The sequence below is a fragment of the Elephantulus edwardii genome, unplaced genomic scaffold (genome assembly GCF_000299155.1).
Source record: "Elephantulus edwardii isolate Elephantulus edwardi_28Jun2011 unplaced genomic scaffold, EleEdw1.0 scaffold00003, whole genome shotgun sequence".
Classification (NCBI taxonomy): Eukaryota; Metazoa; Chordata; class Mammalia; order Macroscelidea; family Macroscelididae; genus Elephantulus; species Elephantulus edwardii.
The window spans coordinates 19517752-19528344 of record NW_006399753.1 but is presented as its reverse complement, the minus strand read 5'-3'; positions in this window follow the sequence as shown (position 1 = coordinate 19528344).

The window sequence follows — 10593 nt, the reverse complement described above, 5'->3', positions numbered from 1 at the left end:
AAATGTTCATTAAAATTAATAAAAATAAAAAAAATAAATAAGACCTTCCCAGCATGACAGCCCTTACAGCCTTGCCTTGTCCCTGGAAGGCTGATTGTCAGTAGTTCACACATCAACCTTTTCTGAAGTCCCTCTTGTCATCTAAAGCCTAATGGAGTTACATGCAAACCATACATTTTCAAAGTGACTCTTATTCTGAAAAGCTTCAAGTTACTAATACCAAATAAGAGAAGATCTTCCTGGAATAGAAATCTGATGCACCATGCTCTTGAGAGGAAAAAAAGAACGAGATGTCAATACATCAATCTAATGAGAAGAATGTTTCTAAACAACATCTTTCAGGGATGGTTTCATGTTGTTTACGTGCAGCTTCATCATTCAACTACCCTACATTTGGGTCTCTATTTGGATGATCCCAAAATAAAATTTACTAATAAAGTAAGTGGCCAACCCTTTGCTACTGGGAAAATGATGCTAATCAGCTTCCCATGTTTTAATCTTGGTATTTCCAGCCAACAAGAGAGAGACAAATAATTGTGAGTATAAAGGAAAAGAAATTATACGTGGGAGCTCTGGTTGCGTAGTCCAGGGAGTCGCACTGCTCACATAAAGGCTGTATCTCTCTGGTGGTTTGAATCAACCAGGGCTTCTGCAGAAGATGAGCTGTTTCCTTCTGTTTGATCTACAGTCTTGGGATCTCCCTGTGGAGGTTCATATACACGTTGGCAATGGATATTTGCTTTTAGTTTAAATGAAAACATGTAGGTATAAGCTGGACAATGAATAAGGAAGACAAAAGAATCTTTGTCTTTTAATTGTGATGTTAACAAAGACTACTGAACATACCATGAAATGTCAAAATAACAACAAAAAAAAATCAGTCTTGGACAAAATGCAGCCAGGATCTTCCTTAGAAGCAAGAATTATGATACCTTCATATTACACATTTTGGCCATGTTCTCTGGATGGAGGGACCAGTCCCTGGAGAAGGACATCAGACTAGAGAGAGGGTCAACAAAGGAAAGAAGACCCTGAATAAGATGAAATGGTACCATGGCTGCAACAGTGGACTTAGGCACAGCATCACTGATGAACCAACTCCCAATTGACCTTCCAGTGAGTTTTCTGAGAAAGTAAATTGCAAAGGAGGAGATTGCCCGTTTTTGTCTGGCAGAACAACTGGTAGATTAGAACTGTCCATCTTTAGAGGGCTTACAGTCAGCCAAAAGGAGAAAGATCCTCAATGAGACGGGTGGACACAGTAGCTGGAATGATAGGCTCACACATTTCAGTAACTTGAGAAGATGGCAAAGCACCAGGAAGTATTTTATTCTGTTTGTAGGATTGCTATGCATTTCAACCAATCTGACAGCATCTAACAATAGCAAAACCATGCAAGAAAGCCACATAGCACTTGTCAACAACTCCAAAACCCCTAACTGACAAGAATGGCACATTGTTACTGAGAAGGCCGGTGGATAAACTAAACGATAAAAAGAAAATTGAGTAGGAATTAATAAATTGGTAAATCATAATTCAGGAAAACACTGACATTTTCTTGTTAAGTGCTGTTGAGTCTAATATAATTCTTGGTGACCCTGTGATCTGAGCCCTTTCCTGTCCTGTGACATCCTCATCGTACCTGATGCACTTGAGCCTATTATTCAATCCATCTGGTTGAGAGTCTTCCTCTCTTTAGCTGGCCCTCCACCTCTCCAAGCATCACATACCTCTCCAAGGAATAGTTTCTCCTAATAACATGCCTAAATTGTGTGAGATGAAACTTCGCCACCATTTCTCCAAGGAGCACTCCGGCTGCACTTCCTCTAAGGCCTACCTGTTCTTTTGGCCATCGGTAAGATACTCAGCGCTCTTCTTCAACACCACAGTTCAATGGCATCGATTTTTCTGTCATCCTTATTTATCGGCTAGCTCTCAGATACATAGCAAGTGATTGAAAAGACCATGACTTGAATCAAGTTGATGATTTGCATGACCATGTGCCCACAGTTAAAGTAGCTGGAGACCATGCCCTCAAAATGGGGCCAAAACAAGCGCTAGAAATGCCAGTTTTCAAGGGTTCTGACACTCCAGCGAGAATAGAGTAAGGTCCCGATCTGTTGTGCACAGGGTCATTGTGAGTCATAGGTGAGCGAGTCCATGGCATCTAACAACAGCAACTCCCTTTGTCAATTTCTCTGAAATGGATCATAATGGAAGGTCCCATAAGAGTGAATGAAAATTGTGGATCAAAATCCCAAACCTAAGTAAAAGATCAAATTTACTGATCTGATTGAGATTAGTGGAACCACTTAGGCTATATTCCTTGGTAACCTTGAAAGCTTAGAGCTGGACTAACTCCTTATGACTTTACTTTCAGTGAAACAATACCAGGCCTATTTTCTGGTGGCCTAGTGGTAAGGCGTTGTGTTACCAACCCAAAGACAAGTGCTTCAAATCCACCTCCTGCTGCCTGGGAGATAGATGGACAATCTCCACCCATGTGATTTATAGCCTCTGAAGATCTGCTGGAGGGTCAGCTAGCAGTCATTTCCGAACAGCAGCTACTTTATATGAATTGTCACCCCAGGGAGGAAAGAACCCTTAGAGAAATCAACCACATACATTCAAAAAGGCAGTGTTTGCTTTGAGACAAAGCTTGGAAGGCAGACAGTTGTAGGAATGAAAGACAAATGAAAATTATAAACACGGGAAGGGTGTGGGAAAAGTGTCATTACTATGGGTAGATTATCATTGTCACAAAGCAAAACACTCATGAATTGTTGAGCAGGTAGCCAATGTATTCTGTAGATGTTCAACTAAATCACAATGAAACATTTTTAAAATTTTACGTTACGCACTTGTCAAGTGTTTAGTAAAATTCCTGTCACCAAATGTATTTGAGCTCCATTCCACTCTGTAAGCCAGTATGATGAGAATTATGATGGAGGGAAAGTTCAGAGTGGAAGTTAAGAAGATATCTGTGCGTGGGATCTTTCCTAAACTATGGCTGTAGTGCAGTAATGTGTAATGTGCAATACAACTGCCATTACTCTTTGTTGCTTTATCATAGAGTTCCCCCCACTTCCTCACAACACAGATGAAGTCCCAGGAGCTATGCTGCCCTCCTACATCCTGCCACTAATTTAGAGAGTATTTCTCCTCCCTTTTCATGGCAGAGAGTGAATCATTTCGACATAGGAGAGAGATTGTGCAAATCCTTTCTCTTTGGCATCTTGGGGAGCACACATTTGGCATTGCCCTCCAGTTACAAAGGGGAAAACCCAGAGGGAGTTGGCTGTGGCAATAGGAGACAAGTCCCCTCCAGTACGCTTTCATCTATCTCTTCTCTCCTTGACTTATGACAGAGTCAAAGGGAGAGACCCTGTGAGGATCCTTTTAAATACAGTTCTAGCATTTTGAAAGTTTGCAATTCTCTCTGGAAGAGGAAATGGAAATCACTGAAAACATGACACCTCTCCTCCCTTCCTCTTTCCCAGGCAAGTTTCTGACTCAGATGAGAATCTCTCATCTGTGATAATTACTTCCAGGTGGAAGAATTAGCCTGTTCAAATCTGTTTACTCTTCTCAGATCCCCACCTTGTCTACCAACTTAGGCCCCCTACTTACCCTGAATCTTCCTTGAAAAATTCCTAATAATATTTGTGTTTTTTGGGTTTGGCTGCTGCTGTTGTTGTTTGGTGGGGCATATATAAGGATGGCACCATGAGAAGAGTAATAGCCACCAATGGCACTCTGAGCTAGTCTTAGTTACCATATTATAGGCAATCATCAGTTAGTGTTCATGGCAGAGAATTAATGAAACCAATAGAAAAGAGAATATCCTGAAAGGAAGAAACCCCACTTCTGTTCAGTTCTGTCTCTGCAATTTAAGTAATTCGTTTAATCTGTCTGGACCTCACTTTATTCATCTGTGAAATATTGCCTTGAATTAGTTTCCTGAGTGTTGCAAATCCAAAGCAAGTACTTGTTTAAAATGAGCAAGAGGAGTTGCTCATAAAGAGTCGTCTTTCACTATTCAGCATCTGTGACATGTTCTGTTTGTTTAGCAGGGTATGTGGAGGGACTGAATTGTGTCTGATGCAGAACTACAAAAATGGTGAAAACTTATTCAGTGTCTTCTCTTCTAGGTGTAAGAAAGTGACAGACTCTAAATGATCAAAGGGAAAGTATTTGATGAGATCCAATATAGGAAGTTGTCTAAACTGTGGATGGTAGAAGCCTAGATGGCATATGGTATTAGGTATTGAGATGCTAACCTAATGGTTAGTGGTTCAAGTCTACTAGAGATTCCTCCAGAGAAAAATGAGATGGCCTTCTATTATATAAATTTATAAACTCAAAAACTCAATAGAGGGTTGCCATGAATAGGACTCCCATGGCAGTGGGATTGTTTTTGGTGGATGATAGGAGCCCTGGAGGTGCAGATGTTAATGTTCTTGGCTCCTGGTTAAAAGGTCAGTCCTTCAAACTCATGAGCCAAATGATTCTGTAATCAGCTTTCATAAGTATTTGCAACCTTGACAACCTTATGTGGCAGTTCTAATCTGTTCTATATAGACTCCATGAAGTTAAGTTTGATTTGCTAGGTTTTGGTGGATAATATTCAAATGGATAAAACATGGCGATCACCTTGTGTGTGAATCCAGGCTGAGGAGCTTTGTGGTAGCTTATGTCTAAACTGTCTGAACCGAAGCTATGAAAATGCTTTACAGGACACAGTTTACTTTTTTTTTTTAAGATAAGTGATTAGAGATTTAAATGTAGAACATAAAAAAATAATAAAAAAATGTAGAACATTTGCCCTCTATTCCTTTGGATGTGGTGCTACCATCTATATAACCTTACAGACATGTTGTTCTGATAGAGAGGAAAACATAGAACCATAAACACACACACACACACACACACACACACACACACACACACACACACCACACACACACACACACACACACGCACACACACCCTGGATCAGGTTGCTAGTAAAATGGAATCTTTGAATCTTCTTGCTTTTCTCTACACTTACTATTTGCTGCATCTTGAGCCAGACGAAAGTGAAAGCCAGCTGTTTTCTCTTACCACCACCAATTTTCCTTTTTGACTGTTTTGCCAAGCAAAGTATTCTTTTTAAAAAAGGAATCCTTCCCAACACCTTACAGAGATTATCTCCTCTCACTTGGTAATTGGTCACAGGGATATCAAACCTTTAGAGTATGAGTCTCCTTATCTCCTTACGTAAGTTTTGAAAAATGGCCTCTAAAATAATACTAAAGAAGGGGATGATGGAATAAGAGGAAAGAATAAGAAATAAGAAGGAAAAATAAGCAAAGATTCTCACCTCTTGAAAGCTCATTTAGATCTCTAGGTATGCAATATTTAAACACAGGAGAGTAAAAAACAATGATATTTGAAGTCATGTAGCAAGCACAAGATGCATAGCACCCAAACCCACTGCCATTGAGTTGGTTTTGAATTGTGACAATTGCCCATCAAGCTTCCAAAGTTGTGGGTCTTAATGGGAGCAGACGGCCTCATCTTTCCCTGAGGGGCCAGTGACGGACTCAAATCACCAACTTTTCAGTTAGCAGCACAATGTGTAACTCATTAGGCCACCAGCACAGAGTCACGTAACGAAAGACTGACTAAAACACAGCACTTAGCTATGCTTATACAAAGGCAGAGACTGGTAGGTCTGTGACAGCTGGCCTATCTCTGACAGGTCTTTGTAGGTTTACAGCTCCATCTCGCACCACCAGTCCACATACACAGCACCCAGCATAACCCAGTGTTTGCATCCCTAACTCACTTTGGTGTTGTTTGGAGCTTGTTTTGCTGCCCTCGAAAAGGCTGATTGGAACGGTGGATGAGGGCATCTACTGCAGTGTGGTATTGTTGGGGAGCAGGAGTATACGGGTGGTATGACTGGGTATTAGGGACCTCACTACAGGCCGGGAGTTATGCAGGGATATCCGTGGGGTGTGATGTGATAGATCTGTAGTGGAATCATGTGTTTTGGGAAACTCACTTAACATTTTTTTTTTACCCATCACTTAACATTTTTTAACTTCCATCTGGGGGGCGCTAGTGGCTTAGTGCTAAGGAATTGCACTGTTAATGCAAAGGTACACAGTTTTAATCCTTCAGTTGCTCTGTGGGAGAATATAGTCAAACTCCTTCTGTGTGATCTACTGCCTCTGAGAATGTTCTAGAGGGTCTGCTAGGTGTTGGCTCAGACTGACAATACACAGCAACAATAGCAACAACAAGCAGAGGTTCTCCAGCCTCTGACACCAGCTGGAAGGTCACTGTGAGTCCTAATTCACTCAATGGCAAACAGTCTGAGGGGTGTTTTGGTTTTGTTTTCTGACTCCCGCTCTACATCCCCTTTCCCTCTGCCTCTTTTGCAATGCATTATCATTCCGTCAAGAATCCCTTTACCTTTTAAGTACCCAGAAGACTCCTAGTCATCTAGGAAAGCATTTCCTCTGTGGTAAGGTCTTCATGAAATAATGAGGACTGAATCAATAGCTCTTTTTTCCAAAGACTTCACAACAGTCTATGCCCGACTATCCATCCATGCTGCCACTTTGACAGTATGTTATTATCATTTGTTTACATTTTGTCGCTCCCCCAACCTCTGTGTTCTCACTGTGTTTGCCCAGTGAATTCTCATTTACTTCTATCAGGTCACTGACTACTTATAAGCTGATGCTGACTCAGCTGTCAAACTCTACAAAAGACCCCCTCCTGATCCCCTGCCTGCCCCGACTGAATAGTTCCTGGTGGGTAATCTTCTTTCAGCTTTCCCTTGAGAGCATGAGCCTATAGATCTGATGGGGCAGGTATCAACTGCTTAGAAGAGTGGCCTATAATAACACATTGCACATGCTGTTAAATATACACTCGTAACTTCCCTGTGAAGTAGGTAATATTTCCCGAGTCCCCTGCTCTGATGAATGACATCATCAGTTATCCAGTCACTCAATGCAGGGATTAGCCTAGAAAAGTCAGTTTTACTCCCAACATCTAATTGGAGGATAAATGTGCCTTAACATTCTGTTATCTGTCTCCACAGAGACTGTCTCCTTGCAGCCATTCATCATCCCTTATAATAATTGCAATGGCTCCTTCACCATTCTCTTTGTCAGCAGTCTTAACTCTCTCCAGCTCACCCACGACACTACTGCAGAGGGATATCTTTGAACACCAAACTGAGGGTATGGACTCCATTAATCTAAACTTTCAAATGGCTTCCCTTTCTTGACAAGATAAGTCACTGTTTTTGGAACCTAGTAACTGGAGGTAACTGTCCTGTTTCATTTAGCCTGTAAATACTATGTTGCTTTAAGGTACAAGGCAAACATAACCTCTCACATGGAACCTTTTCAAAATCTTTATGTTCAGAGAAGAAACTTGTCTTCTTTGGCGAATAGTTGGCCTTGCATGTCCATTCACCACAGTGGTTGTTCATTAAATCCTATTGTTTCAATTTCTTCTCCCTCTACTTGATTGGGACTGCACAATGCTGAGGTCTTCATTCATCCATCATAGTGTGTCTGGTAATACAGTGTCAGATAGAGTATATATGGTCACTGTAAGATTATTGAATAAAGAAATTAATAATTAAACTTTCATTTTTTTAGATCCTTGAGAGTTAGGATAATGCTCTGATTGATTTAATTCCCTTGGGTCTCGCATTGTTTCAACAAACAACTAGCACTTTACAAAAAGATGTTGAGGAAGTATTGAATGTTAAGAACAAGAATAGGTAAATAGACAAGGAAAGGGTTTATAACATTAAAAAGAAAAGGAGGAGGAAGCAAGCCCATGATTTCTTGTATTCTGTGCTGAAGATAATATAGCTCAATGAATATCTTTGGAAAGTTGTCTAGAGAAGCACTAAAAGAGTATGGTCAAGGAAACTACCAGGCCATGTCACAATGACATTTGTATTTTTCTTCTCCTTTTCCATAAGAAGAATAAGGAGCTTTTATGCTGTAGTGTTTGACTTCTATCTGAAAGGTGGGAACCAAATCCATTTGCCTAGCCACCCTATGGGGGGAAATGGGCAGTCTATCCCCATGAAGATTTACCACTTCAGAAACACAGTGGAGGGTCACCAGGAGTTGAAATCAACTCAGCAGCAGGGGGCTTGGTTTGGGAATTCCCCCCCTCCATTACATTGAGACATATCTAGAATTACAAGCAAAACTTGGCCTACAGAGCTTCAGAATAAGGCTTGACATTTCATAATAGCAAGTAGATTTTTCATCCAAACTAATTGGCAACAGAATGAGGCTGCTAAGATTATCTTGCTGCACAGAAGTAGATGTGCAGAGAGTAGGGAGTTCTGGTGGCTTAAACTGTAGGGAATTGTGCTGCTAACCCAAAGATGTTAGCACTGAGAAGAGAGATGGAAATTATCCTTCAGAGCAATTTACAACCTCTCATAAACCTGGTGGAGGCATAAATATGTGGAGGTTCCGACTCACCCACAAAGAGCTTGAGTTTTTTGGTTTGATACGGAAAGGAGGGCTTTCTTTATACTAGTGGGTACAAGTGGTTTTTCTATCTGGGCAACTACTACTATAACTATGTTCCTCTACTATCATAGGGTTTTCAGAGGCCTATTATTTAAGAAGTTGATGGTCAATCCTGCTTCTTAGTCTGTCTTAATCTAGGAACTCTACTAAAACTGGTCCATCATGGGTAATAAATGTGACATTTGACACACCAGTGGCATAACACTCAGTATCACATCAACTCACAAGCTATCTCAGTACAGCAAACTGACAGACAAGTCCTGTGCCAATTAGAACAATCTTCCTGAACATGCCTCTGGAAACTTTATGAACTTGGGTAAATGATGATAGCTATAAAAAGGCTTCAGGCCTTTTGTTCATAGGGTCGCTATAAGTTGTGCTCGACTTGATGGCAATCCACAACACAATAATAACCATATGAGCAGGAGCCAGTGGTAATGAAGGAGGAAGTAGAAGCTTCATTGAAGACATTGGCAAAAAATAAGACCCCAGGAATCTAATGGGATACAAATTGACTTGTTTCAATGAACAAGTGTAGCTCTAGATGTATTCAATAGTCTATTCCAGGAAATTTGGAGGACAGCTGTCTGTCCAATAGATTGGAAGAAGCCCATATTTTTCCCTTTGTCAAGAAAGGTGATCAAACAGAATGTGGAAACTATCAAACAATATCATTAATATCACATGTAAGCAAAATACATGGAAACAAGAGTGATACCCACTTCCTTGACAATGTGCCTCTGGAAATTCTATGAATTTTGATAAATTACAATAGTTATAGAAAGATTTCAGGCCTTTTGTTCACAGGCTTACTATGAGTTGTGATCGACTCGATGGCAATCAACAACAAACAAAATACCGCTGAAGGTCATTCAAAAATGGTTAGAACAGTATGTAGGTAGAGAACTGCCAGAAGTTCAAGAAGGATTTAGAAGAGGCCATGGCATCAGGGATATTTTTGCTGATGTCAGATGGATCCTGGCTGAAAGTAAAGAGTACCAGAAGAATGTATTTATGCTTTATTGACTCTGCCAAGACATTTGACTATGTGGATCATAACAAGTACTGCTAATATTGAGAAAAATGGAAATCCCAGATTATTTACTTGTGCTCATGCAAAATATATACTTAGACCAGGAGGCTGTTGTATGAACAGAGCAAAGGAACACTACATGGTTTAAAATTATAGGAAAGGTGGTATGTCAGGGCTGTATTCTCTTTCCACACCTATTCAATCTGTAGGCTGAGCAAATTATTCAAGAAGCTGGGCTCTGTGAAGAGGAATAAGGTTTAAGGATCACAGTGAGAGTCATCAGTAACCTACGTTATGCAACTGACACAACCCTGCTTGCTGAAAGTGTGGAGGGCTTGAAGTACTTGTTGCAGAGGATCAAAGAGTACAGCCTTCATTATGGATTGCATCTCAATGTTAAGAACACAAAAATTCTTACCACTCAATCAATAGGCAGCATCATGATAGATGGTGAAAAGATTGAAACTGTCAACAACTTCATCTTACTTGAATCAACAATTAACACCCTTTGTACCAGCAGTCAGGAAATCAGATGTATTGCACTGGGAAAATATGCTATTAAGGATCTCTCCAAAATATTGAAGAGAGATGATATCAGTTTGAGGACTAATGTGTTTCTGAGTCAGGCCTTGGTCTTTCTGGTCACTTGGTAAGCAGGTAAGAGCTGAACAATTAATGAAGAAGGATGACAGAAGAAGAAATGATGCCTTTGAGCTGTGGTGTTGGAGAAGAGTGGTGAACATCCCATGGACGGTCAAAAGAACAAATATGTCTTGGAGACGATGCAGTCAGAGTGCTCTGTGGAGCAAAGATAATGAGCGTTCACCTCACATACTTTGGTCATGTTGCTATGAGGAGATATTCGTTGAAGGGGGACATATTGCTCAGAAAGGTCAACAAAGACCCAACTAAAATAAAAAAGCTAACATTAGAATACTATGAAAAACTATACTCAAACAAATATGAAAATCTAGAGGAAATGGACAAATACTT